The 18,525-nt window shown below is 44.1% G+C and overlaps 1 long non-coding RNA gene across 4 annotated transcripts in view; it reads left to right on the forward strand.

Annotated features, from left to right (window-relative positions):
• The window catches only part of LOC146821302 (uncharacterized), a 33,289-nt gene extending 15,500 nt beyond the window's left edge, over window positions 1-17,789 (forward strand). For 2 of the 4 annotated variants that reach the window (XR_014962701.1, XR_014962702.1), the window contains 3 exons: window positions 13,982-14,080; window positions 14,280-14,403; window positions 14,591-17,789. This is a non-coding gene — a long non-coding RNA (uncharacterized LOC146821302). The remainder of the gene's footprint in view (window positions 1-13,981; window positions 14,081-14,279; window positions 14,404-14,590) is intronic. The other 2 variants (XR_014962699.1, XR_014962700.1) reach the window with 1 other exon arrangement.
• The last annotated feature ends 736 nt before the right edge of the window (window positions 17,790-18,525 follow it).

Below are 18,525 nucleotides of genomic sequence, written 5' to 3' on the forward strand. Positions count from 1 at the left end.
ACCAAGGTAGATATATGCTACTACGAGGAGCCCTAGCTGGCAAACAAGTGGTATTGGGGTCCACTTATGCACCTAATGTTGATCAGGATGCCTTCCCATCCCGATTGTCCCATGCTCTCTCAGACTGGACTCAATATCCGTGGATACTGGAAGGGGATTTTAATGCGGTATTCGATGTCCAGATAGACAGAGCCCACCCTCCTCTATCGAACACAACTGCTATAGCACAAGCCACTAGCTTAACTGGATGGACACAGGGGTGGGGTTTACTTGATATCTAGAGATTACAGCATATTGGTATGAGAGGATATTCCTATTATTCCCACCTGCACTGTTTGCACACCCGTCTGGATCACTTCCTTTGCACACCAGACTTATTACCATCAATCATACAGAGTACTTATTTGGGGTAAACCATCTCAGACCATAATCCAATAGAATTGATATTTAGTTGGGGCCGGGTCCCCTCGCCTATTCCAACATTGCATTTGAAGCCCTTGCAATTAGAAGATCCAGTGTTTCATAATACACAGGCAACTGCCATCACTACATATTTTGACAAAAATGAGGGTACGGCCACGACTGGATCAGTGGAATGGAAAGCTGATAAAGTAACCATACGGTGGTCTCCATGGGGACGTTAGTAGGTTTCAGAAGGGAGATAGCCCGAGACATAACAGAGTTGGAAAGTAACTTGCAGGCGCTAGAGGTAGCTACCCAGACGGATATGAGGGAAGCAGAACAACTACAAGAGGCTAGAATAAAATATGCAGAACTAATAGATCGACTGCGAACAATTGATTTGAATGCATACACATTGCGCACATATGCAGAGGCTGATAGGGCCAGAACATTATTAGCGTGATTGATAAAACCACAAACATCACTCACACCAATCCTGGCAGTCCATGATAGTCACCACACATTGGTCACCTCCCAGGCAGAAATATACAGGGCATTTCAGGAGTATTATATGACTCTTTATGCAGTTCCTCCCCTTCATACAACAGAAGCAACCACTGTATTTCTTGGATCTATAGAGCTCCCTCTTTATTTATTTTGAAAGTTTTATAGAGCGTGAACAAGATCCTAAACGGATATCAGAGCGCTATACAGTCAATACAGTTACTATACAACAAATAGATGTCAAACAAAGCACATATACAAAGCCTCTTGTAGAAGCAAAGCAGTCAGGAGAAATGCAAAAACTATCCTGTTGTATTTCAGACGCAGATGCCAAGGATTTGGTGGCCCCGCTTTCCCTTGCTGCAACAAAAGCACTTGCTCGTAATAAAACACCGGTCCCGGATGGGATTCCCATTGAATTCTATTCAACATTTGCGATACAACTAGTTCCCAAAATATGACAATTCTATACCACCTCACTCACAGAGGGCGCTCTGCCCCCCACAACCAGAGAGGCAATAGGGACTTCCTTATTGAAACCCGATAAGCCCCCGACGGAGCTCACATCCTATAGACCCCTATACTCTCAATACAGAATATAAAATTCTCAGTAAAATCCTGACATCAAGACTGCTTCCCCTGCTCCCCAAATTAATACATACAGATAAAAGTGGTTTCATACCCAAACGTAGCCCCTCACTAAATATTCGTCGTAGCCATGTCCTGTTACACGTAGCCCATACCCTAACTCCACAAGCGGAATGTTTGTCATTGGATTTTCGTCAAGCGTTTGACACCCTGAGTTGGTCATATATGCTGGTTGTGCATACCAAGTTTGGGATTTCCCCGGAATACTGCAGATGGGTGGGTTGCTTTATACAGGACCTACGGCACGTGCAAAGACTGGCACCACCATCTCTCCCACATTTCTTATCTATTGTGGTACACAACAAGGATGCCACTTGTCGCCCTTACTGTTTGTGCTGGCATTAGAGCCGCTAGCGCAACATCTGTGCCGCGCTATGACCCCATATGTCATCCCAAATGGACCGACAATTTATTCTGTATCGCTCTATGCCGACAACATGTTGTCATATTTTGAAGACCTAAAGGCAAACATGCAACCAATAGCCTCCCTATTCTCGCAGTTTGGGGACGTTTCCGGCCTACATCTCAACGCTTCAAAGTCTGTGGCATACTCCTTTTATGATACCTATAATAGACCCAGTCTGCAGTTTTCCCTGTTACAGTTTGGCTAGAGCCCACTACTTTTAAGTACCTTGGAATCCACATCTACAGGACCACCCCCAATACTATAGATGGAAATGTGGTTAGAACGCTCAACTCCCTCCAATCTCAAGTAGCATTGTGGAATATCTTACCATTAACGATAGCTGGCCGACTGGCAGTGTCTAAAATGGTCATGCTGCCCAGACTCTTTTATCAGTTTGTGAATCTCCCTGTAGCCCTCCCAGCATGGATGTTTTAAACACTTGATACATTACAGTCATCATTGCTCTGGGGGACGGGCCGACATAGATTGGCCCTTGTCAAGATGCAGTTGCCGAGCAGCGTGGGGGGGTATGCGGGCACCGGATTTTAAGGCATACTGCATTGCCGGGCAGCTACAGTGGTTGGCATACTGGTTGGCCGGCCACAACTTATTTGAAATTAGTTACTCCCGCGAGCTGCTAAAACTTGGAACACTGCAGGCATTGTTGTGCCCCGGGCGGGAAGAGTAAGAGATCCTCCTTTTCTCTTCCATATAGCACTCTATTACTGGAAGCTAGCAGCAAAATATGTAAAAATGCCTACTCCATATGCCCCATATATTCCACTTTGTGGCCTGCCCACCCAGCGTGGAATATTATCAGCTGCTAGATTATGGAGTTGGACAGGGGCCGGAACTGAGAGAGTGGGCGACTTATTTTTGGATGGAAATTTGATGGCCCATGATGAGTTTTGTACGATCTAATACAGTCCCAGATCCATTTTTCCTGACTCACGCTGCTCTCACACAGTTTATATGCAAGCACTGGTTGGTGGACCAGAAGGAACCCCCTACTTTCCAATTGTTATAGACAATCCACATGATGGGTCACAGGTGTCATTTGGTCAGATGGTTATACCGGGGATATGGGAGCATTTGAGCACCCCACCGCTGGTCCTTCGTCAAAAATGGGAAACTGCGATAGCCAGGGAATCAGATGATAGAGAATGGGCACAGGCCCTAGAACATCCCAGATGGGTCTTTCGCAAAAACCCGGCTAGAAACAATACAGCTGTTAATTCTGAACAGGGCTTACCTCACACAGCTGGTGATACAGAAAATGTACCCCACCGCTTCCTTGGACTGTCCTGGATGTTTCTGTCGGAAGCTGACTTTATTCACATGCTAGGGGCTTGCCCCTCACTGAGAGGGTTTTGGACTGAAGTCACACAGGGCTTATCCAAATTACTGAGCGCTCCCCTGAAACTACTATTGAGGCCTGCCTCTTGGGCCTTTTCGCCTCTCCAAAAGAAGGCAGTTGTGTTATGCCGCTTTGCAGGACTTGCCCTGATGCTGGCTAAAAGGCTAATCACGCAATGCTGGAAATCCCGCGCTGCTCAGCACGAGAGAAAGTGGAGGGAAGAAGTTATTAAAAGGGCCTTGGCAGAAAGGGAGGCGCTGCAGCACGAAGACTATAGGGGATTGAGGAAAAAGCCGATTTCCATGGAATGTGCCCAATTTTTGTAGAATAATTTAGATTAGAGTCTGCAGAGGAGCGTGAGGACTGACAGAATATTCAAGACGTCCCTATCTGGAGTTCTTGGCTTGTGATTGATATTTTAGGTGGAAAGACGCAATCGATCCCCCATCCCTTCTTTCTCCTTTCTCCCCTCCACCCCCCGTCCCCCTTGTTTCGATAATGTCACCCCAGCTGGTTGGCACCTTGTATATAGATGATCAGACCATAGCTGCATTGTTTTCTTGGTTGTTGGGAGGGTGGGATTTGTGGGAAGGAGTTAGAGGGAGGATTAAAAAAGAGTTATAAAAATCTTACTGATATGCATAAATATCCTGACAACTGTATGTAAATACATAATCAGTTACACTAATGTTAGTAATGTTTTGCAGAGGTGCAAAGTTCTATCAGATATCTGTAATGTTACATGGGACATTTGTCCAATACCTGTACTATATAATAAAAATGAACAATATGCAATGTAATCTGCACTTGCAAACACTGAAACCGAATAAAGTTTGTGTTAAAAAAAAAAAAGAATAAATGATTCATGTTTAAACTAAAAATATAATATTGGTTATCACACTATAGCTTGCAGACGTTTGTGAAGAAGGGTATGGTTGATTGATCCACTTAAGTAAGAATGCTCTCTCATGACCAGCCTTAACAAGTTTGGCCTCAATTTTCACAAAGGCTTGAGCCATTTCCTGTAGTGGACTCTCAGCAGGATCCATGTCCGATTGATGGCCTGGCAAACTGTCAAGCTTATAGCTTAGATATAGAGCCACTGAGATTACCAGCTGTTCCCATTTATCTCTGGAGGTACTGAATAATTAAAAACCTCAGAAGAGAACAAAGGCGAAAATGTGGAAGAGAGACAAGAAAACACAGGAGTGCTTGCTGCCACCTGTCGTTGTCACCAAAACCCTGTGTGGAATAGCATCTGCTTGCAGTTAAGCCCAACAACTTACTCTTAGACTTCAAAAGGAGTGAGTGGAATAAGGGTGAGACAGAGGTAGAGGTCAGTAAAGGGACAGGCTTTTCAGGTGTAGTTTCACATAATGCCTTAGCCCGTGCAATTTATTAAGCTCACCCGAGCTCCAGGCTGATGGTGCAGTCATGAGAGCAGGCTTAGACCTGGATACAGGTGTTTCTCCAAGCATCAGTCACCAAAGTTTAACAGTGGATGGTCAAAGAAATGACATAAACTTACACAAACAATTAGGGAAAGACAAGTAGGGATGAATGTCAAGGAATACATGAGGGAACCAAGGAAGGGAAAAGACAACAAAGGTGAAGGACACAGAATCGGGGAAAGAAATATTTGAAGCATAGAGCCAATACGCCTACGAAGTGCTTCCAGGAACAGAATGTCATGAAAGGAGCAGTTAAATACATTTCTACCTATATTGACCCAAGGAGCAACTTGTAAGCTCCCACACCTGTGGTGGTAAGCAGTCTAGCTTTCATACTTCCCATTGCCAAGTCTTTCATAACTTATACCATCTTCCTTGTCAAAGTTTGGTGACCCTAAAATTCAGTCAAGGAGTCTTACTTAGTTAAGCACTTCCTGACACTTTACTTTCATTGTTATAGGGTGACATAATATTGCATGGCATTGGAAAGAATCCATGCACCACACATTTGATTACTGGTGATGCTTGTTCAAAAAATGCTTTTTTACACAAGCAGTGTTGAGGGACACCAAAGAATAAAGTGGTCGATCTTGGAGTAAATGTAAACCAAAGGCAGCTTATATTGATGAAGGTACAAATTAGCAATTAGGTACTTAATAATCTAATGTTCCACTTCCTGTGTAGGATATCTTGTCTCACCTTCTCTACTGTCTCCATTCATCTTGATTTGATGTTTTGTTCTTTTTTCAGCTGGTGATCTATTTAAGCCATATAGTGTAACTGTTTTGTATTCTGTAACAATAACATTTAAAATAACTTAGAATACAACACACACAAAATCACATTGGCCAGACCATCTTCAATACATTCAAAATACACAAATATGTTTTATGGTCTCTCTTCCCATTACACTCAACTGTACAAGCCACTATGGGGTGATATACACAAAAGAACACATTAGATAGATCATCTCACACACCTCCAACACATCTCAGACATAACACGTCGTAGGCAACATGCATCCTGAACTGAAATCATGTACTGCACCTCAATGAGAGATTTACACCTACCCATTTACCATTACCACTCATTTGCCTCCTGCAACAGAGCCCATTGCTCAATATTCACATCATACAACAGACACAGGGCAATATTGAAAGTGCACTAGAATAAAATCCCTGACATTCACCATCATGGGTCAAGTCAGACTGTTGTGCAACAAAACCACATTACCAGGTATTTCAAACAGCCCACACTGCTAGAAGACGAAGCAAAATTCAAATAAAAGCTGCAGTAGTTTTGACCTTCAAAACATAATCTACTATATGACGCCATGATGAAGATTGGTCATTGTTAGAAATGTTTTTTTTTGGTATGCTAGGGCATGTGCCAAAGCCAGGCATAAAACACCACTCTAGTCAGCATAAGGGAGTTAAACTCCTAAAATAACTCCTGCTCACCCCCTTGGTAGCTTGGCAAGAGCAGTCAGGCTTATCTTAGAGGCAGTGTGTAAAGTATTTGCACCTAACCAACAGTAAACAGTGTAAGCGCTACAAAAGAACACCACAACTAAATATCCAATATTTTTATATATTTAAGACAAGACCAAAAACGATAAAAATCCACAATACAGTACTTAAAAATCTTCGGTTATCAAAATATGCTTGAAAAACAGTTCCTTGATGTCGATAGCTCCATCCGGAACTATCACGGAGTCATGAGCAAACAAATCCAAACAGTTCTGGATGACTGCGGTGTCGCGGGCCAGCTACGGTGTCGGGAAGACCCACAAACAGTACCTTTTAGAAATGCAGGGCGTCGGCGACCTCTCTTTGAACTTCTGAAAGCACGGCGTCTGCAGGCGTCGGTTCCGGAGGTCGGTGCAGGAGTCATCGGGGCACTTGAAGTCACACGGGTTGCAGATCAAACTCCTCTATGTTATAGTCAGGAGCGCTGGCATCGGCAGACGTCGGGTGCTGCAGTGCGAAGTGCAGCAGTGTGGCGGGCAGTGCCCTCAGGTCACAGTGCGAGCAGCAGCTCGGTGGCGGCATTAGATAGCGGCAGTAGTGAGACCAGGGTCGCCGTGCGAAGTTAATGCGGTGCCTGTCATGGTGTTGACAGGTCGCGGTGCAAGCAGCGGCATCGTCATTGCTGAAGCGCTGTCGTCGGCTGGCGAACTGGAGTCGATAGCGCAGGAGTCGGTAGTCCAAGGCTACGGTGTAGGATGAGAGCGGTGCGTTGTGTAACTTTACGAGCGGTGCCCTCGAAACACGGTGCAAGCAGCGGCATCGATTTCGGCGTGGAGCGTCGTCGTCGGGGATACCAAGGCGTCGCTGTGAAGCGAGGCGGTGCAGAGTGCGGGGCTCACAGGTCGTGGTGCGAGCAGCGGCTCGGTGGCTGCGTTAGCAGGCATCATCGGTGAGACCAGGGCTACGGTGCGGCGTTGCGGCGGTGCCCTCTGTGGTGCCTTCAAGACACAGAGTCGGCAGCAGCATCGTAGATGTCGTCGGGTTGCTTTTCTTCTTTTGCAGCACAAAACACACAGTTCCCAGTGCTGAGGGCAGAGAAGCTTGAAGTCTTTGCTGTTCCTGAGACTTCTTGAACAGGGTGCAAGCTCTACCTCAAACCCTTGGAGAAACTCACAAAAGTAGATTGCAGAAAGTTCAGTCCAGTTCTTTCACTGCCCAAGATAGAGGCAGCCACTGCAGGCCAACACAGCAAGGCACACAGCAAAGTGGAAGTTCCTCCTCACAGCTTCTCCAGCTCTTCTTCTTGGTAGACTTCTTGGTCCAAAAGAGTTCTAAAGTTCAGGAGTCTGGGCCCCAGTATTTATATCCCAAAATCCTTTGATCTCTTATCCAGAGAGTGTCTGTGCCCAACCAGAACCAGTTCTGCCTCCTCTGGTGTGACTTCCTGGTAGGAGGTGGAGACGGCATGGTCAGAGGCAGACCAGGCCCTTTGAGGTGCCAGGACATTCCCTTCCCCTTCCCAATTGCAGCCCAGGTCTATTCAGCCCTTTCCTGACCCACCTCGACTATCTGGAGCCACTCTTGCTCCCCAGCAGTGGCACACAGGATGACTGAGCAAGAAAATACCTACTTTCTAAAAGTGGTATTTTCAAATACAGAATGTAAAAATCACCTTCACTAAAAGAAGCATCTTTAGATGCTGAGTTCAGGCATACTAAACGTTATTTTCCTACCTAATTCCCCAGACTAGTTATGTTTATAAGATGTTATAAACAAACTCCCCATTCTGTCCTATGGGGAACAGGTAGCCTTGCAATAGCGAAAAACGAAATTGGCCATAATTCACTATCAGGACATGCAACATACACCAGGCCATGCCCTATCTTTCACATACACTGCACCCGGCCCACAGGGATAGATTGGGCCTAACTTAGGGGTAGCTAACATGTAAGAAAAGGGAAGGGGAGGGACTAGCAAGTGTGTGCACTGGCCAAGTCGACATGGCAGTTACAAACTCAGCGCAGACTCCACAATGGCGGGTCTGAGATACCTTTTCAGGGCTACTCACGTGGGTGGCACATTCAGTGCTGCAGGCCCGCTAGTAGCATTTAATTCACAGGCCCTGGCACACTCAGTGCACTTTACTAGGGACTGACAAGTAAATCAAATGTACAATCATGGAAACACCAATCCATAACACAATTTACCACAGGAGCACTTGCACTTTACCACTGATCAGCTGTGAATAAGTAAAAACTGGGAGGTCAGAAAGCAAAAACTCAGGGGAAACACGCCAAAAGATGCCAAGTCTAACAGTCATTATACATTTACCACTGTAGAATGAGGAAATATGCGAGAGATCACAATGACCACAAACTAGTATGGGTGTGTATCACAGTGTATTTCATCAGTGTGCTCACCTTTGGGGTATTATCAGTGGCGGCTGGCATGGATCGGGTTGGTAGGGCTGGGATGACTAAGGGGGTGTAAGAAAAGAGAAATAAATAAAAAACAACTTACCTTATCGCTTCGTCTCCCACTTCGTCTCTCTTCCACATCCAGGTCAAACAGGAACCAGGAAGTACACCCAGGCTCCCCTGAGCCTATCACAACACAGTGTTGTTATTGGTTTGAGCACCAGGGAATGGGGGTCTAGGCATGTTCTCTACCCAGTCTGTAATTCAGCCAGCGTGGACAACATGCAAAGTGCACATGACGCTTTGGCCAGCCCGAGACGGCCGGCCAAAGCATCATTTGCACTTAGTGTACTCACCACTCCTCCCCTGCTCTGCTCTGTGAGCAGGGCAGACCCACCAAGACACAGGAGCAGGAACAAATAAAATGATAATAACATCAAGTTTCACTACAGTGGGGCAACGCTCCTCCGCCTTAGCAGAGGAGCCGTCACTGGGTATTATGTTTGCTTCGGAATACGAAAGCAAAATCTCCAAGGATAGAGACATATTGGAGTCAGCTGAGAGACGAACAACCGAAAAGCTGTACTGTTAACACTACAAGTCCAATGAGGAAGGTTGAAGAAACTAAAATAAAATGAATTGGAGGAGGGTAGAACAAAGAGATGATGATAAACAAATTGATTTTTGCGAGGTAGTGTGCCTCTCACTCTTAAAGCCCACATAGTCACTTCTGCTGTACCCACTAGGATACTGTGCTGTTGAGCAGTATGCTACCAGAATATCGAGTCCTAAATATATTGCTTTATAAATATTGTAGCAAGAATATTGACAACAAAAATATGGTGAAGCTAGGTATACATAGATAAGTATAGATTCACTATGCTTAATTTCACATTTATGAACCTATACATCATATATACATCAACAAGGAATGTAGATGCAGAGTTAAATATATTAAACCTGTACTTACCTATGTATATACTCACCTTCAAGATATTTTGCGTGTCAATATTCTAGCCATGATAGGTTTGTAGAACAATATTTTTTGTGCTCAATATTTTGATATTTAACCCTTTCCTGGGCATTTTTATTTCAAGCAACCTTACAAGAGCAGTTGCAAACATATCAAAGTCAAGGATGAACCCCTGAAATTTCAGGAAATTTCAAAGAATGCCAAAGTGTGGACTTGTCTCATGAGGGTACTGTAAAGGAGAACTCGGATTTCTAGAAGTGAACCTAAGTTCTTGGCTTCATAAATCTGAGCTTTGTGTTTTGAGTACTGAACTCACTTTCTTTTTCTGCATCCAAAATCCTTAGTTCGTTGAACTGAACAGAGAACTCATGAACCTTAGTCCAAGTTCTCTATTACCATCATATGTTCAGCTCCGTGTGCTCCGAGTTACAAAATTAGAACCAGGTGTATAAAGCTTTTATGCCATCGCAAAGCCTATGATTCAGAAAATCACAGGGTTTTTGATTGTGAAATAACTTCTTACATTGTACTAACCCTCCTATTGCATTTAGCAATATTTCAAAATCCCAAAAAGGGTTTTTAATTCATTCCAAATCAGAAGAGTGCATGGAAGAGCTCCATCCTGAACTTGAGATTTGCCCTGAGATGTATCCATAATTTGTGACCACAACTGCAATCACACAACATTAAAAAGTTCCCAACACCTGTAATGAGATGGCAACTCATTCACAAAGAGGAAACTGCCCCGCTTCACACCTCCCCCTTTTTGAATTGTATTGGCGTCCTTAGATGGAGTAGGCTATGGTTAGGGAAACTACTGACTCCTAACAACTCCTCCCCCTCACTGATGTCATCCTTAACAGAAAACGTTTTATAAGGAACACAAGTTGCTTTAAAAATTGCTTTCAATTTGGGAATGCAAATGCAGGAATAGTGGTTTGCTGTCGCCTGCAGGCCAGTGCCCCTTTGTTCGGAGCAGTCACCGGAGCTCGCAAATGGTGGCCTGGGCATTAGGCAGGTCAATCAGCAACCCCCTACCCTCGTGAAATTTGAGGGCAACCTATTAGTATATAGTTTACATCACAAAATTACTTGTTAACAAAAACCTCAGTGCACAATTTGAGCATACTATTTGCACCTGCCTGTTAGTACATGTGGCCCTATGGTCCAAAATAATGGAGCTGGCAAGGAAAAACCAGAGAAGAAATGTGGAGTTTCACCTGTGAGAATCCCACAGTCCTTCACAAGAAAATGATTAATCACTTGTTTCATGAGTAGGCAACATTGACCTCTAATTTTTATCTCATTTAAAGTATTCCTCATGTAGAGATCCCATCTTTAGTTTGTTCCAGCAACGGTGTAACAAGTCAACAAACCATGCAGTTCATTTCTGACTTCTGCTAATTCCAGGTTGATGGAGTCCACAGAGACCTATTTCCAGAAAAGTCTATTCCCCCCTCTCCCTTCCACCATAGCCATTCTGTTGTCCATTTGGACACAAAACAATCAGGTTTTTCTTGGTCGTGAAACACAGCTGGAGGGGTTATGCTTAATTATATAATTGTCTACTTAACAACGCAGGGAACCTGTTAGCCTTTTTCAGATATATTTTTCTACTGGGTGACTCATAGCAGCAAGATGTTTGAGTGTAACGGCTTTCCTGTGTTCACATTTAGCAGCCTGCTAGCTCCATAACTATATATCGTTCATTGATACTGTTGACCTGTAAGATTGTTCCACACTCAGAGGAAAAATATATTGCTCTTCCCATGAAGATCACAGTACTGGTATCTTGTTAAACTATTACTGGCTGTCCTCCTGAATGGTGCAACTTGAGCAAGCATTGGCAAAGTAAATAGGACTCACCTGTAAGAGAGCAATTGGCTTTGTCATTGTCTTTTAGCCATGTTATAGAGCAGTGCAGTTACTTTACAGCATGGTTGAAAGTTAGAACAAAAAGTGGTATGATGTGGCCAACACGGGTCGTGGCACAGCATTTTTTTCTGTGGAGGGTTGGGCAAGCAACTCAACATGGGAGAGAACAGGGCAAGTAACACAATGCTAGAGGGGTGTGCGAGGGACAGGAGAAGCACGCAACAACAGCAGGGCAAGTATCGACAATGGGGCAAACAATGATAACATGCAAGCAACGGTGAGGGGGCATTTAAATAAAATGAAAAAAAGTACCTCCAAAAGTGCGAGCAGTCGAAGGACACAAACTGGAACAAGGAAGCAGTACTTGGGCCAAGCTCCAGGGGAGGGAAAAACACACAATGAGGAAGTGAAGCTAGCATGCACGCACCAAAGAGAAGCAAGGAAATGCGAGAGATGAGGAATCCATTCTATGGTAAGCAATGGCCAGCCTTTTTCACCTCCTGTAAGCTATCAAAATGTCTCGCAAGGGACTGTGCTTGCACTGCCTCAGGAGAAACCTAAAAGACATGGTTGAAATGTTCACCTGAAAATCAAGTTTACTAATAACTTAGTACCTCTCCTAGTGATGGTAAACACTGAGGGCCCGATTCACAAAGGTAAAGTTAGACCAAAAGTCTAAGTTTAGACCAAAAGTCTAAGTTTATAACTTTTCAGTATTCACAAAGGGACTTATGAGTAGTATCTTTGTGACTGCAGAGGTAATGCACTCGGGGTGGAGGTTCCGCACTCGGGCGGACGTTCTGCACTTGGAGCATAGTCTCTACACTGGAGCAGAATCTCTACACTTGGGGCGTAATCTCCGCCCTCTGTAATTTCGTGCACCTACAGACAATGAATGGCACCTATAACCCCTGCACTACAAACCACATAAAAACAGCCCACATCCAAGGCTCTGGTTTTTCAACACCCACACTTCACCTGCCTGCTCTGCGTCTTACCATCAGCATGCTGAATGTGAGGAAGAAGAAGAACTTTATTGAGGAGGAGACACAGTTGATTATTAGTTTTGTAGAGAGAAACTTTAAAAAACGGTATGGTTTTCCTCCGTACATCAGTAGTGCAACACAGAAGGCAGCCCTATGGCGGAAGTTGGCTACTTTAGTCAGTGCATTGGGGAAGGATATTTGGTCCATCACAGACATCAAAAAGAAGTGGCAGGATGAGAGGAGGTGGGTAAAGGAGACATCATCAGCATAGAGGTGGCCAGAGGGCTCCCTAGTGGACAAAATAGACCCAATCTCTGTCTCACCCCACATGAGGAGGACGTCCTCTCCACCATGCAACCCCGTCTGCTGCATGGACTAGCTATGAATGATGACCTTAATGTGGTGCCAGGTAATATGTGATACTTGAAACAATTACTTATTTTAATAAATGTGTACTATGAACTGCAAATGTGACTATCGAAGTCACTTCAAGTTTGTGCAGATATTCATGGTGATTTAAATTCTCATGTCTCATTTTGTCACACTACAACTCCCAGAATCCTATGTGATGGAAATGTTAACTTTCAATTTCTTATTCACAAACAGTGGTCCATCAGTGCTGGTGATTTTATTTTACACTGGTATATGGCACATGAAAATGTGAATGCTAGTAACCATCACAGTAGTCTTGTAAATGCAATTGAGTAAATATGTGAAACGTTGTACAGAATCATCATTTGTTGGTATTGTTTGTTGACTACTTCTTTTTCTTTTCACATACAGACAGAGTAGATACACCCACTAGAGCAGAGATCGTTGCACTGGCAGGAAGGCAACATCATGGAGCAGATCAATCTATACCACCAGTGCAAACTGGTATGGAAATATGGCCAGTAGAGGTTTCCATTTATTACAATGTGATCAGACAACCTATAGATATTTTACATACAATCCATCAATAGTCTCACACATGTGAACTGAACTAGACTATGTTGTTCATAACATGTGTCAACTAGAATGTAAACTAAATACAATCATATCATTTTATGCCCTGTGACGTTGGCCAGGAAAAAACATACTACGGCGATCTCTGCTCAACGTACGGGTGTGACATATGGTCAGGTACCACACACTGTGTGGATGGTAGACCCTAGTAAGTACACTTAAATATTACGTTATTGATGGCTCCTAGTCTTTAAAATTGGATAATATGTTAGCAGGATGTGGTGTGTGTCTAATGTCTCTGTTGTCACGTATCTCCATATGCTCAGATATGGCTCATACGAGTATACTACTTCATAAAGTGTTGGCTAATGAAAGAATGACTCTACATTTAAATTGAAATAACACAGTATGTAACAAATTGCTTGTATTTTCTCACCTATAGAGGAGTTGCCCCAACTGTGCAGAAGATGTATACCTATGACATATACATGTAAAATGATTCACATTATCCTTTGCATTAAAATATGTTTATGTATGGTACATTACAGCTGCTGTCAGGAGTTCCTCAGTGATCCAAAGTACCTCATTCAGGGATTTGGGAGACTATCTGGCTGCAGCAGTCAAACCCACTGCCATTCGTCCATCAGGTAAGTATGCCTTATTGTGTTGTAAACCATTAATTCCCAAATACTGCACAATAACCACATCATTGTGAAAGGAAATTAGCATGTATTGCCACTTTTTTGAAGCGTCTGATGTTGGTGTGTGATATAGTCCCAACATAATCAGTGATATCTGTGTTCATTTTGCATGCTCGCTTACAATTCATGCTGAACATTAATTAAGGTGTCACTTCCTTCTGAATTTGCTTGATCGAGCACCATGTCTTCTGGCATACAATCAAGGAGCCAGGTTCATCAGCTGACATCATGGGGGATCTCAATTCTACACAGACCTGTGGCTGGAGCTGGTGAGTTTGATTTTGCATTGCACAGCTACACTGAACACCTCAATGCTACAGTATTAGTGGTCAAATGTAGCTTTTCACAATCTAGATCATATGTGGAACTTCAGATAGATGCAACGGTTCTGAACCTTGAGTTGTAGCACAATATACTATGGCAAATACTTCTCATGTTGCAACCTCTGTCTTTCAGGTGCTGAGGACAGTGAGTTGCTTGATGAGGCTGAAACCACCACCAGTCTAGAGCAGCTGACAGTATGAGGAGAGAACCCAATCCTACTCCAAGCAGAAATGTCAGCCTCCAGCACTTCTCAAGAAGAAGAGGATGAGGAGGAAGAAGATGAGCAGATGCTGGTTGCGGGGGAGAATCTGTATTATGAGCAATGCATTGTTGGCCAACTGGCCAAAACACTAAAGCCTACATCAGGACTGGCCAACATTGTATATCCCACTTCACTTCTGAGAATTGTCCATTCCCAGCAGTGACCCAACCAGACACAGCATTCACCTACCCCAACACAACCATCGCCTCCTCCCAGCCTTCACGTCTAAGACAGACGTGTCACTTCTCCTTCACACTTCTCCCATGACAGTGCATCCCAGGTCTCCTCTCAAGCATCTGAAGGACCTATCTCCTCTGGTGAGGAGTAGGCATCCTCTAGGCATGAATCTCCTCCCCACAGCTGCACACCTGCAACCCCTCTCCATGCTGGTTGATCCAACAGCGTATCCAAGGTCATCCCCTGTGAAGTGGGCTGGCAGATGGGCATGGTAGCCAGTGGAAGAATGAATTTTTCCAACAACAGGCTGATGTGAGGCAGATCATTCGTGCCATAGGGGCTACTCTGGTCAAGAATTCAGACTCACTACAGGAAGTCCCTCATATGATTGACAGGCAGACCCATGTTTTTAACAGGATTGAGACATCCCATGAAGACATGTGTAGAAGAGAAAATTACATCATATAAAACTATAGGAGAGTGCAAGGTGCCATGCTTTGGCCATGAAGATGAATGAGGGTATGTTGAATCTGTTTTAAATTCTTCCTGCATGTTCAACACATAGAGGGTATCCGACACACCTACCTGCACCCACCCCACCCAGCCACCTGTACACACAATGTGCACTGGCACCCCCATGCACATGCCCCCCTGCACAGTCACATCCCCCCTGTGCCGTCACGTCCACCACTGGTACAGGCACATCCCCCTACACAGGCTCGTCCCCCACCTGTACAGGCACAACACCCACCTGCAGGATCACCCCTTGCCCCTGTTACAGGCACAAGCAAAAACTGTACAGGCTACCTCTGCCCCTGTACAGGCACAAGCAACAACTGTGCTAGCACCCTCTGCCCCTGTACAGGCACAAGCAAAAACTGTGCAAGCACCCACACCCCCTGTACAGGCACACCCAACAACTGTAAAGGCAGCTGCACCATACCCACTCACACATCAGCACCAACACAGTAAATTCACTTACTTACAGAGATGCTCACAACCACAATTGCAAAGTCGCAAGAGAGAGCCCCCATGATCACTGTAAAATATAACTGCTCTCAATATTTACAGATAAAAATATATTTTTCACAATTCAATACTAAGTTGAGTAATATTGATGATGGTCAATTGGTTACTCTGGTTGTATGCCATATATGTGACGATAAATGTGTGTTAGTAAGACGTCGATTTGTAGGACCATCTGTGTAACAAGGTATCATGTTATAAGAAAAGCTACACACCTACCGATGTAGACTTCATTACTTTGAATGTAAGATGTATAATGAAAAACACAAGACAGAGATGGTGTTGAAGAAAAAAATATATATATATTGTAGGAAATAATAAAATACTGTCCATTGGAAAGGGAGAAAGGAAATTAAATAAAATCTTCTGGCAGAATGGGCAAGGGAACTTGGAAGTGTGTGGGCAAAATAAATAAAACATGCCAGGAAGCATGAGGGGAGCCAGGTTATTTCCAAAACATTGTTCAGTCACTGGCCATCCTCAATGGCATCCTTGGAGCACAGTGTCCAAATTATCTACTCCAGTGGACTATTTCTGGCTGGCTGATGCAGCACCAGACACCCCACGGGAGGAGAAAACATGAAGTGCACTAGGGGTAGAAGGGGAAATAGAGAGGGAAGATGTATTTTGGGACACTACAACAGATGTCAGGGTGGGTGCTTGGGCTAATACGGCACCGAAGGAAGTGATGGAGGAAGTGAGGCTGTCAAAATGTCTGAACTGTGACTCTCAGAACATCCCAATTTAATCTTTCAGTTCCTGGCTCCATCACTCCCTGGGATGCAGACACCGGAGATACAACACACGGAGAGGTTTGGGTTGAACATGAAGGATGTGGGGTGTTGGGGCAGATGTCTCCCTCAGCTCTACTGGGCAGGAACGTGGAGGAGGAGTAGTGGTAGGTTGTGCAGCTGGAGGCCCCGATATGTGGGCCTCAAGAGTTAGGGAGGGGTCGGTGACAGGCCCAAATAGTGTTGTGGCCTGCTCCAGGAACACCATTCCAATGTCCAGTTCTTGTGGGTTAGGGGGAGACCCAAGTTCATCTTCTCCCTGGCTGGTGGTTTCCCTCTCAACGTCCCTCCTTTCAGTTTCCTCAGCCTCCACCTGGCTGATGATGTTGCTGGTGTTGGCTTGGTCCAGGTGGGTGCAAAACTCCTGACTGCTGCTTGGTCTCCCTCCTCCTCCTCTCTGGTGGTGTCTAGAGGACATGCCCGCTGACAAGCCAAAGATCCACTTGTCTGCCCCAGGTCCTATCCAGATGTACCTTGGCCAGCCTGGTTCACTGAAAATGCAGACAAAAAATTATGTATTTGGAGTACAATTTATGATAAAGGTTGACACAACATAAAGCAAGTTCTGACTTTGTACTTCTTGGATCTCACTAGCCAATATTATGTTGGTTGAACCCAAGCATAGGTGTACTGTCACTGTAATGTCCAGAAATTAATTACAAATTGACATGTTTCACAATTGTGGACAGATGATCGGTTGGTGGTTTTGTTCATAGGGAAACAGCGCCACACGATATATCCATGGTCTGTATATTTCAATATCCTCTATCTGTACGGTGCTAAAAGGTGGAGAGAACCACCTGCCTCCCCAAACTCTGCGGCCTGAGCTGCAAATATAACATTAACAAGGATCCCTCGAGGGAGCCAGCGTGAGGGGTTTGCATGAATCACTGTGAAACGGATAAGTTACCATTAACAAGACATTGAAGGAGTGACGGTCGCTAATTGGACCCTACCACATTTATTTCCCCACGCTGGATAACCATGTGGGTCGGAAATATCACCACATGTTAACAGTTGCATATTGAAGATGATTGAGCCTTGAAAAAGTCACACGTATATGTAACAGAAGCGACGAAACACGTGTTGGCTATCGATCTGTCACAGAACTCATACCTGAGAAGGTCTACACAAAGAATAAAAGATTGAAAAAATCTCTTTTGACCAGTGTATATATTTGTGTTGCCATACAAAGTTACTACTGTCATTTATTGTGCTGATGAAAACTTTTACGTGTGCTAGGGATCCTTGTTAATGTTTCTCAATTTTGGTCAGTATACTCTTCAATGTCTACTAACTCTCACATTCAGCATTACTGCAATGTGAGGTCCCTACCGTTTACACATAGTTACCTTCCAATAATTTTACAAGTGGTCATAGTACACAGTCTGGATGGATATCTCCATGCCTAAAAGTGGATCTAGTTTTATCCTGTAAAGCGCAGGTGCAACAGTTGTACACTTACTAAAAACTCTCATCTGTTGTGTAGCATAATGAAACACAACATACCTGCTAAATTTGGGCACATTTGCAAACAATGCCTTGGATATGACCTTTACTAAGTTGTGATTCCAATGTATGGATTATTCCATGACAACATCAAACACTATATGGCAACTGCCACATTTTGCATTACAAGACTGCTTTGTCTGTACACTGGCGAACATATGTGCTTCTTAGTACAGCTACCTATATTTTTGAAATGACATATGTGCAGCTGTTTCGATTATGTGTGTATTTTGGCCAACTTGGATATGTTTTATAATTTTGAGTTAGACAAGTCACACAATGTCAGCCTTTACTTCATTGCA

The sequence above is a fragment of the Triturus cristatus genome, chromosome 6 (assembly GCF_964204655.1).
Source record: "Triturus cristatus chromosome 6, aTriCri1.1, whole genome shotgun sequence".
NCBI lineage: Eukaryota > Metazoa > Chordata > Amphibia > Caudata > Salamandridae > Triturus > Triturus cristatus.